The following is an 8,808-nucleotide window of genomic DNA, read 5'->3' as shown; positions in this document are numbered from 1 at the left end:
GCACTGAGGTCAGTTCAAGTTCTGAGTCCCATTCCACTGGGCCTGGGCTTTGACCCTTCTCTCAGAGGGCTCTCCTGTTCCACAAAGGTGTTTCCCACCAGGTTTTAGGGGCTGCCAAAGGTGAGGGGGACGGCCAGGTAGAGGCATGGATCCTGAGGTTTGGCCCCAGGAAAGCACTTGGGTAACAGCGTTGGCCTGGGTTTGGTGGCACCCAGGAACGACAGGGAGGAGCCCGCAAAACGAGGATTAACTGAGGTTTAACTCTAGGAGGGGATGGCTTCAGATCCCTCATTTGACAGATTTGGTTCACAAAAATCCCTTGGCCCAGACACCTGGCACATAATGATTAATAATCCAAGAGGCAGCTCCGTGGGGCCCGACAATGGCAAACCTTTCTTTTCAAAGGGAGCAACAACAATGATCTTGATCCCCGTACCCAGAAATGGAATGGCATTTAAAAATCTGCGAGCTGAGTCAGGGATGTTACCTCCTAAGAGCCCGACACCATTTTTCATCAAAAGGACAAACCGGTGTGGGATGAAGTGCTAAGGCACGAGGTGAGGTTGGGGTGAATTAATAAGGTGCTGAGTTAGGGCTACTTAACATTCCACAAATGTTTGCTTGACAGTTTTTATCCTCTACCAGCCCTGGTCCTCACAGTAGCCTGTGTGTGTTGAAAAGGGGAATTAACAAGTCATGACTTGAGTCCCTCTCACGAGGATTCCGCTCTCCCCCAAAGGTCCTAACCAAGTGAAGTGTGCTGAGAGTAGAAAACATGATTTCACACACTCCCCAAATATGTATCCCTCCCCCGTCCCTCCTGTGTTTTCCAGTCACCACCTGGCAACCCCACAAAACCCAACAAAGTCAGTTGTTTCGAGTCTGTTCTGACTCTTGGCAGCTGCATGGCAGCACGGGAACTGTGCACCACAGGGTTTTCAGATGCAGATTTGGGGAAGTAGATTGCCCGGCCTTTCCAGGGCACCTTTGGGTGGATTGGAACTATAGCGGAGTTCCTGAACTCTTGACAATGTGGGGTGGGGAGGGAGGGAATGGCAGCATCCTCACACTAGTCTCCCCCAAACACGGAGAGGATGTGGAAATAGTATGCGCGAGGGGTGTTTTCTAAGCAATAAAGAGGTCTCCATTGTCTTTGGACAAGTAGGCTACCACTTCACCGAGTTTTCTAGTCCTCTGGGTTCTCACATCACGTATGCACACAGGTAAGCTATTTTGTGAAGATGGGGAAATCTCCGGCTGGGCGTTTTGGTATCTGAGAATCCTTATGATCTGAGAAGGGGTTTTCAAATCTCTCTCTATAAACCTGCATCTCCCCGGGGCGCTGCTGAAATATGTATGATGTGCCAATTTAGCCCAGCCTGGTCCTTGGGTGATGTCAGCTGACTGATAGCTGGGAACACACACGGGGTGTCCTTTGAACTAAATGAGTGATGATGTAATAAAGTGCAACGGTCCCCACCCCCACTGTCATTGTCAGATATAAGAGGGTCGTACTCTGCATCCCAGAGCCGTCCCATGCTGCAATACCGCCTGGCGCCGCTTGATGGCGGTGAAGCCTCGAGCATCTTTCCTTGGGGACTCAGTGTCTTTCCAAACTCCCTGCCGACTCATACTGACCCTACAAGGCACAGTAGAACAGCCCTTGTGAGTTTCCCAGATGGTAACTTTTACAGGAGTAGAAAGCCTCCTCTTTCTCCTTCTGAGCAGCTCGTGGTTTCGAACACCTCACCTTCAGGTTAGCAGTCCCAAAGCAGACTTTTAAAGCTATAGAGGCACGGCCCAAGGCTGAGTTGCAGATATTCAGTAGGCTTTAGGTAAACCTATTTCATTTGAAAAGGTTTGTATTTATGAACTGTTCACTACCTTCTTCCCACCATAAAAATGCTTAATAATTTTGGCAGAAGGGCCTGGTGGCACAGTAGTTAAAGCACGCTTAGCTGCACGCTTCAAAGGTCAGTGGTTTGAGCCCATTCTACTGGAGCAAGAGGCGACAGTTTAGTGTGCAAAGATCTACAGCCTTGGACACCTCTCTCCTAAAGGGTCACGGTGAGTTAGAATTGACATCAGTGGAAATGGTTTTTTTTTAAAAAAAATTCTTTTGCAGTTGCATTGCCCTTGGTCTTACTTTTTTGCAAAACTTCCCAAGGTCTTTCCAGCCCATTTGCATGCAGCCTGGCATCTTTACAGAGCTGGGCCTGAGATGCTGCTGTAGGAACCTCGACCTGTATCTCCGTGGTGAGAACGGTGGCTGCGCGCTAGAGCACAGCCCAACACAGAGCCTGGCCTGGAACCCGCTGTTTCCCATGCCTGCCGCCTTTTCCTTCCTCTCGGACTCTGGCTGCGGAGAACTGGCCTGCCCGGCCGGCCCTTCCCTTCCTGCCCTGTGCTCCGCTGCTCCTACGAAAGGCTTCAGGGTTTCCACGGTTTGTCTGAAACGTGGGGTGACAGGCACACCCCACCTGGCTTGGCTGCATGTCACAGACACCAGGCATGGTGTCTGTCGCCAATGGAAGGTTTGTGGACACCTTGTGGCCAGCGAGTCTAGCGGCGCCGTTTCCCCTGCAGCCTGTGGTCACGCGGCGTCTCGGTGCCACATCTGATCATTCTCATGGCATTTCAAAAGTTTTCATAATGTTGTTGCACCGAACAGGCTCTTCCCACCCCGACACAAACAAACCCACTGCCACCGGATTGATTCTAACTCACAGGAACCCTGCATAGGGTTTTTGAGGCTGTTAATCTTTATGGGGCCAAACAGTCTCATCTTCCTCCAGCCAGGTGACTGGTGTGTGTGTTTGAACCACCAAATTCTTAGGTCAACAGCCCAATGCCTAACCCATAGTGCCCCCAGGGCTCCTTGAACAGACCACCGGACAGTGTAAGCCCAGCTTGCACACTCACACTGGGAAGACAGAACAATGCGTGTAACTCTGGACGGTGATGTTGCTTTGCTGAGGTGGTCTGGGGCCAAGCCTGCAGCATCGCTGAGGTATGCCTGTATTTCAGAGGCATAATGCTTACGTGTTAGGCTGCTAACTGCAAGGCACCAGCCACTCCAAGAGAGAAAGACTGGTCGTTCTACTCCCGTGAAGTGTTAGACTCCGAAACCCACAGGCACAGCTCTACCTTGGCCTATAGGGTCGCTATGAGCTGGCATAGAATCAATGGCAGTGAGAGGAGGGAGCAGACCCAGAAAAATCTAACTTTCTCAGGTGTTGGCTGCTGAGATGGGGGATCTGGGAAACGCACCTCCACTTGTCAGGGGATCTCTTTAGCAGGCCGACTTCTCAGTCATTTCCTGGAGTTCCACTTAGAGCAGACAGTCCCTGGCCCTCTGTGGCTACAGCCTGTTCTGTGTGTACAGACAATCTGAATGCCCACGGTCATGGCGGCTCACCACGGCTTCTGCAACTTGCTGATTCCACAAGCTGCCAGCTCTGTCAGAGCGGAACATTCCAGAGCCTGCACCTGTTAGAGTCTGAGGGGTTCGCAGAGCTCCTCTAGGGGGCACCTCCAGAGCTTTTGTTTTGCCAGGAGGAGACCCAGGCCCAGGGGGCATTCTGACACCCATGACTAGACCTCTGGCTGTTCCTGCTCTCAACACCAGTGTGGTCCATTGTGAGCATGCTTGGTTTCCCCCAAGAGGGCGTTTGGATAGAGACTCAAATACAATCTTTATATTCCCTCTATGGGCATGCCTCTCACTTTCCCTTTGTCGCAATTGCTTTTCCTTCCTCTGATCTCCCCTCCCTCTTTTCCTCTCCCTTCTGCGTGGCAGCTGTGAGGAGAGCGGGCCGGTGAGGATCAAGGGAGAACTTTCTCGGGTTAATGACAGGCAGCCCCCTTTTGGCAGCAGCTGACTAGGAAAGGAGGAATGGCAAAGCACAACAAACAGTGTTTCCTGTTTCCCAGCCAGCATGTTGTTGTTGATAATTGCCATCAGGTCGGTTCCGATTCATAACGACCTTCTATGCAACAGAATGAAACACTGCCCGGTCGGGCGCCATCCTCACAACGGTTCCTGTGTCTGAGCCCATTGTTGCAGCCACGGTGGCAGTCCGTCCCCTTGAAGCCCTTCCTCCGGACTGTACCAAACATGTTGTCCTTCTCCAGGGACTGGTCCCTCCTGACACGTGTCCAAAGTCTGTGAGATGAAGTCTCACTGTCTTAGCCTTCCAAGGAGCACTCTGGCCATACTTCTTCCACCATAGGTCACTCTGTCCTTTCAGCCCATGGTACGTTCAACATTTCTTTCCAGCACCCCAGTTCAAATGCACCCATCCTTCTTTGGTCATCTTTCTTCCTCTTTTTAATCATTTTATTAGGGGTTCATACAACTCTTATCACAATCCATCCATACATAAATTGTATAAAGCACACTTGTACATTCATTACCCTCATCATTCCCCAAACATTTGCTCTCCACGTAAGCCCCTGGAATCAGCTCCTCATTTCCCCCTCTCCCTCCCCGCTCTCCCCTCCCTCATGAACCCTTGATAATTTATGAATTATTGTTTTGTCATATCATACACTGTCAGACATCTCCCTTCACCCACATTACTGTTGCCCGTCTCCTAGGGAGGAGGTTATATGTAGATCCTTGTAATCGGTTCCCCCTCTCTACCCCACCCTCCCTCCACCCTCCTGGTATCACCACTCTCACCACTGATCCCGAAGGATTCTTCTGTCCTGGATTCCCTGTGTTTCCAGTTCCTATCTGTACCAGTGTACATCTTCTGGTCTAGCCAGATTTGTATGGTAGAATTGGGATCATGATAATGAGGGCGTGGGGGGTAAGGGAGGAAGCATTTAGGAACTAGAGGAAAGTTGTATATTTCATCGTTACTACACTGCACCCTGACTGGCTCATCTCCTCCCCAAGACCCTTCCAGTTGTCCAGTGGCCTACAATGGGCTTTGGGTCCCCACTCCGCACTCATTCACAATGATATGATTTTTTGTTCTTTGGTTCCTGATACCTGATCCCTTCAGCACCTCGTAATCACACAGACTGGTGTTCTTCCATGTGGGCTTTGTTTCTTCTCAGCTAGATGGCTGCTTGTTTACATTCAAGCCTTTAACACCCCATACGCTATATATTCTGACAGCCAGGCTCCATCAGTATTCTTCAACACATTTGCTTATTCACCCTGGTTGTTTTTATTCAATGTCCAACTTTCACACACGGATGAGTCAAAATTCCACGGTTTGGGTCAGGCGCACCTCAGTTCTCAAAGCAACATCCTGGCTTTTCTATACTCTCTTAAAACAATTTAATACATCATTTTATTGGGGGCTCTTACATATAATTATAGGAATCCATATATCCATTAGATCAAGCAGGCTTGTACCATTTTTGGCACCAACAATTTCTAAACATTATCTTTTTTCCTGGTTTTGCATTAATTTTTTAATTTTTAAACATTATATTTTTGCCCTTTGATATCAGCTCCTCTTTTTCTTTAGACAAGTCCACATGGCCACACCCTTAACATATTATATATGTATGTATTATTATTTATGCATATTTATACATATCCTCAAAAGGTCTTGTGCAACAGATTTACCCAATGCTACACATCTTTTGATCGCTTGCCTTGCTGCTTCCATGAGCATTGATTGTGGATCCAAGCACAACGAACTCCGGGACAACGGCAACCTTTTCTCCATTGCGGGATAACCTTGCAAGTTCCCTGAGTCAAACAGCCAGACCCGGATCCTCTTCGTTGCTTTGGGACGGAGTTACAGCGCCCCTAGGGGTCATGTGCCGACCCTTCAGTAGTCACGCACTTCTGAGGCTGTTGAGGGCTGCCGATTCAGACGTGGTCTCTGGAAAATCACGGCAGATAACTGTTGCGTGTGTGGTGACATGGCTGGAAGTGTTTGCCCTGAGCTCTGTGTTTCACACACTAACTCCAACTACACTCTGATCGAAAAGACGAAGAGACTTTCATGGGACTTGGTTGTCGCATGCAGAAGACCAAGCTCCCTGGTCCGAGCTGCTTCTAGTTTAGGTTCCCTTCCATCATACGGTTTATTAATGTCTAGATAAAAAAAAAACGATTTCTCTTTACTTTCGGAGGTGAAGGGCTTATATCATCTCACCCCTGGCCAGGGCCTTGTTGGAAGCTGCAGAAAGCACCGGATAAGTCCACATGGCCACGTCCTGAGCTCCAGGACAGGGCAGGGAGCATCTAGCCCCACCGTCTGTGATTTCTGTATGGGAAGCTACTTCCATTCTTGCTCTAAGAAGAAATCATTCCAGATCAACTGTTTTGTTCCCCCACAAGGAACTGAAATAGAAAAAAAAATATTCACGAATTGATTTTAGGATGACACCTTTACGAACAAGGTGGTGAAATGCAGGGATGTTACATAGCATCATGTAGAGTCACAAGTCACACTTGCTGGAGGGATACTTTATGTGAAGGAGTTCTCTACGCGTACCCTCTAGACTCTGTCTTTGGAGCTCTCTGGATAATTAAAAAAATGAATCATTTTAATTAAATACAGCACATTTATTAAATTTTATGCATGACTTCAAATTAGGAAAGATGGGATAGTACCAGAATACAAATGCATTGCCGTGGGCTGGAATGAAGTTCCCCAAGCAAGGATTTTATTTAAAAGATGTAAATGTATGCATGCCCCCAGAATGCATTACATAAGCACAGGTTGGAAAGCCGTGGCTTGACAGCAGCTTGTGTGAGAAAGATCTGGGAGTTCTAGATGTCTATAAGACTGATAGAGGCCCAGGGATGTGGCTCGGCTGCCAAAAGCAACTGTAGGCAGCACGGATACAATGATGAGGTCCAGGTGTGCGGTGTTCGTGCGGAATTAGGGGCAGGTGACAGCACTCGGAATATTAAACCCATTTCTGCGCATCTCCTATTAGTGGCGGGGCTTCTGTCAGAGGGGCTGTTTTAGGAATTACATGATGCTATTCGGAATGGCTGGTGAAAATGGAAGTACTAAGAGAGAAGGCTGCTTTGGAAGGGAGATGATCATCAGCATTATCACTGTGGTAGTTACATCATCTGGTATCACTTGAGACTATTAAGAGTGAAGGGGTGAAGTTTGGCCTGTCAATCAGGTTGCAATTTGACAACCTCATTGGGAGGTGCTACAGAGATAGATAGCTCACTGGAGGCCAGACCCACACTCTCCCTGTGAGACATTCCTATTGAAAAGTCACATGGAGCTACGTTGATGCAGCCAGAGCCCTGGAGCTGAAGGAGCCACATGGAGACCCACGCCAGCGCTGAGATGCTTCCACCACCACTGGATCCACAAGACTTTCCACCCACTGGCCTGTGATCTTCCTGTATTCAGGATCATTGCATGTGTTGGGTGAATCTGAAGAGGAATTTACAGACTGGTATCGGACATATGGGCTAATATCACACTTATGGACTTGATCTGGACCGGGCTGGGTGTTTCTTTAATATACAATTACTCTTTGATATAAAGTTCTCTATTATACACATATGAGCGTCTCTGGGTTTGTTTCTCTAGTTAACCCAGACTATCACAATTGCTAACATTTATTATATGCTTTTTCTGTTAGAACAGTTTCTCCTCTCAGTGTTTTACTTGTATCGTACCATGAACACCATATGAAATATTGTTACTCTCATTTTATTTAACAGCAACCCTGGTAGCATGGCAGGTTATTCATTGGACTGCTAGTCACAAGGTTAGAAGTTTGAAACCACCAGCTGCTCCGAGGGAGAAAGAGGAGGTGTTCTACTTCCACAAACAGTTATACTCTGGGAGACTCGCTGGGTCAGTCCTGTTCTGTTCTACAGGGTTTCTCTGTGTCAGAATCAACCCTACAGCAGAGAGTTTGGTGTGGGTGTTTTATTGAATACCGACAGAAACCGAAGCTTAGAGAGGTTAAATCATGCTCAAAGTGACAGAGGCAGCATGTGGCAGTAAGGCCGGGAGGGCTGCCGCTGCATCTCTAGCCACAATTCCATGTGGCCTCTGATGGTGTTCAATGCAAGCAGCCTAACAGCTGACCAGTGGGTGTAATTTAGGATTCCAGAAAAGCTTCCTGCGAATAGTGTGTTATTTCTTGGCGGGAGATGGATAACACTGTGCCGGGAACGTTATTCGGAGTTCCGTGTGAGGGGTCGGCTCTCGGCACACCCATGCACAATGGGATGGACCATGTGACCCAGAGCGTTTCCATCGGCTGGTTTGGGGAAGTAATTCACCGGGCCGTTCTTTGCAGTCTGTCTGCATCTGAAAGCTCCGCTGAAACCAGCTCAGCAGCACAGGAACCTACAAGCCTCCTCAGAGAGGGGGGTGGTGACTCTGCTTGACTAGGGGAGCCTAACATGGGGCTCCCACACACAAGGTGACATTTGACCCGCGAGCCACCGCATCCTGTGAGCTGGACACCGTAACCTTCAGGAGTTTTCAAATCCTTCCTGAGGTTTTACCTAAGTATCCGGAGAGGGGTTGTCAGGTTCACTGCAAAGTTTGCTCTCCCAATCAAAGTTTCCCACCCAATCACTTCCTTTGCCATTCAGGTGAGAATGACAAGGCTCTCCCTTGCTTGGATGGGCCCTCCGCATTTAGTGGGGTGATTGTCCGAGATATGCAGCCTCTGCCCAAGATAGTGCCTTTTATAGATCCCTAGACAATAGCTACCGGATTCTCTTACTGGCAGTCAACAACAACGAATCCACGTTGTTCTCTGAGATGATTAATTAAAAGAAAAGGGACCCTGTGATTTGTAGTCCTCAGCGAAATCTAAAAGGCTGTGGGTTGAACTTCCATA

This window comes from Tenrec ecaudatus, chromosome 6, assembly GCF_050624435.1.
Source record: "Tenrec ecaudatus isolate mTenEca1 chromosome 6, mTenEca1.hap1, whole genome shotgun sequence".
NCBI lineage: Eukaryota > Metazoa > Chordata > Mammalia > Afrosoricida > Tenrecidae > Tenrec > Tenrec ecaudatus.
This window is presented reverse-complemented; position numbering follows the sequence as displayed.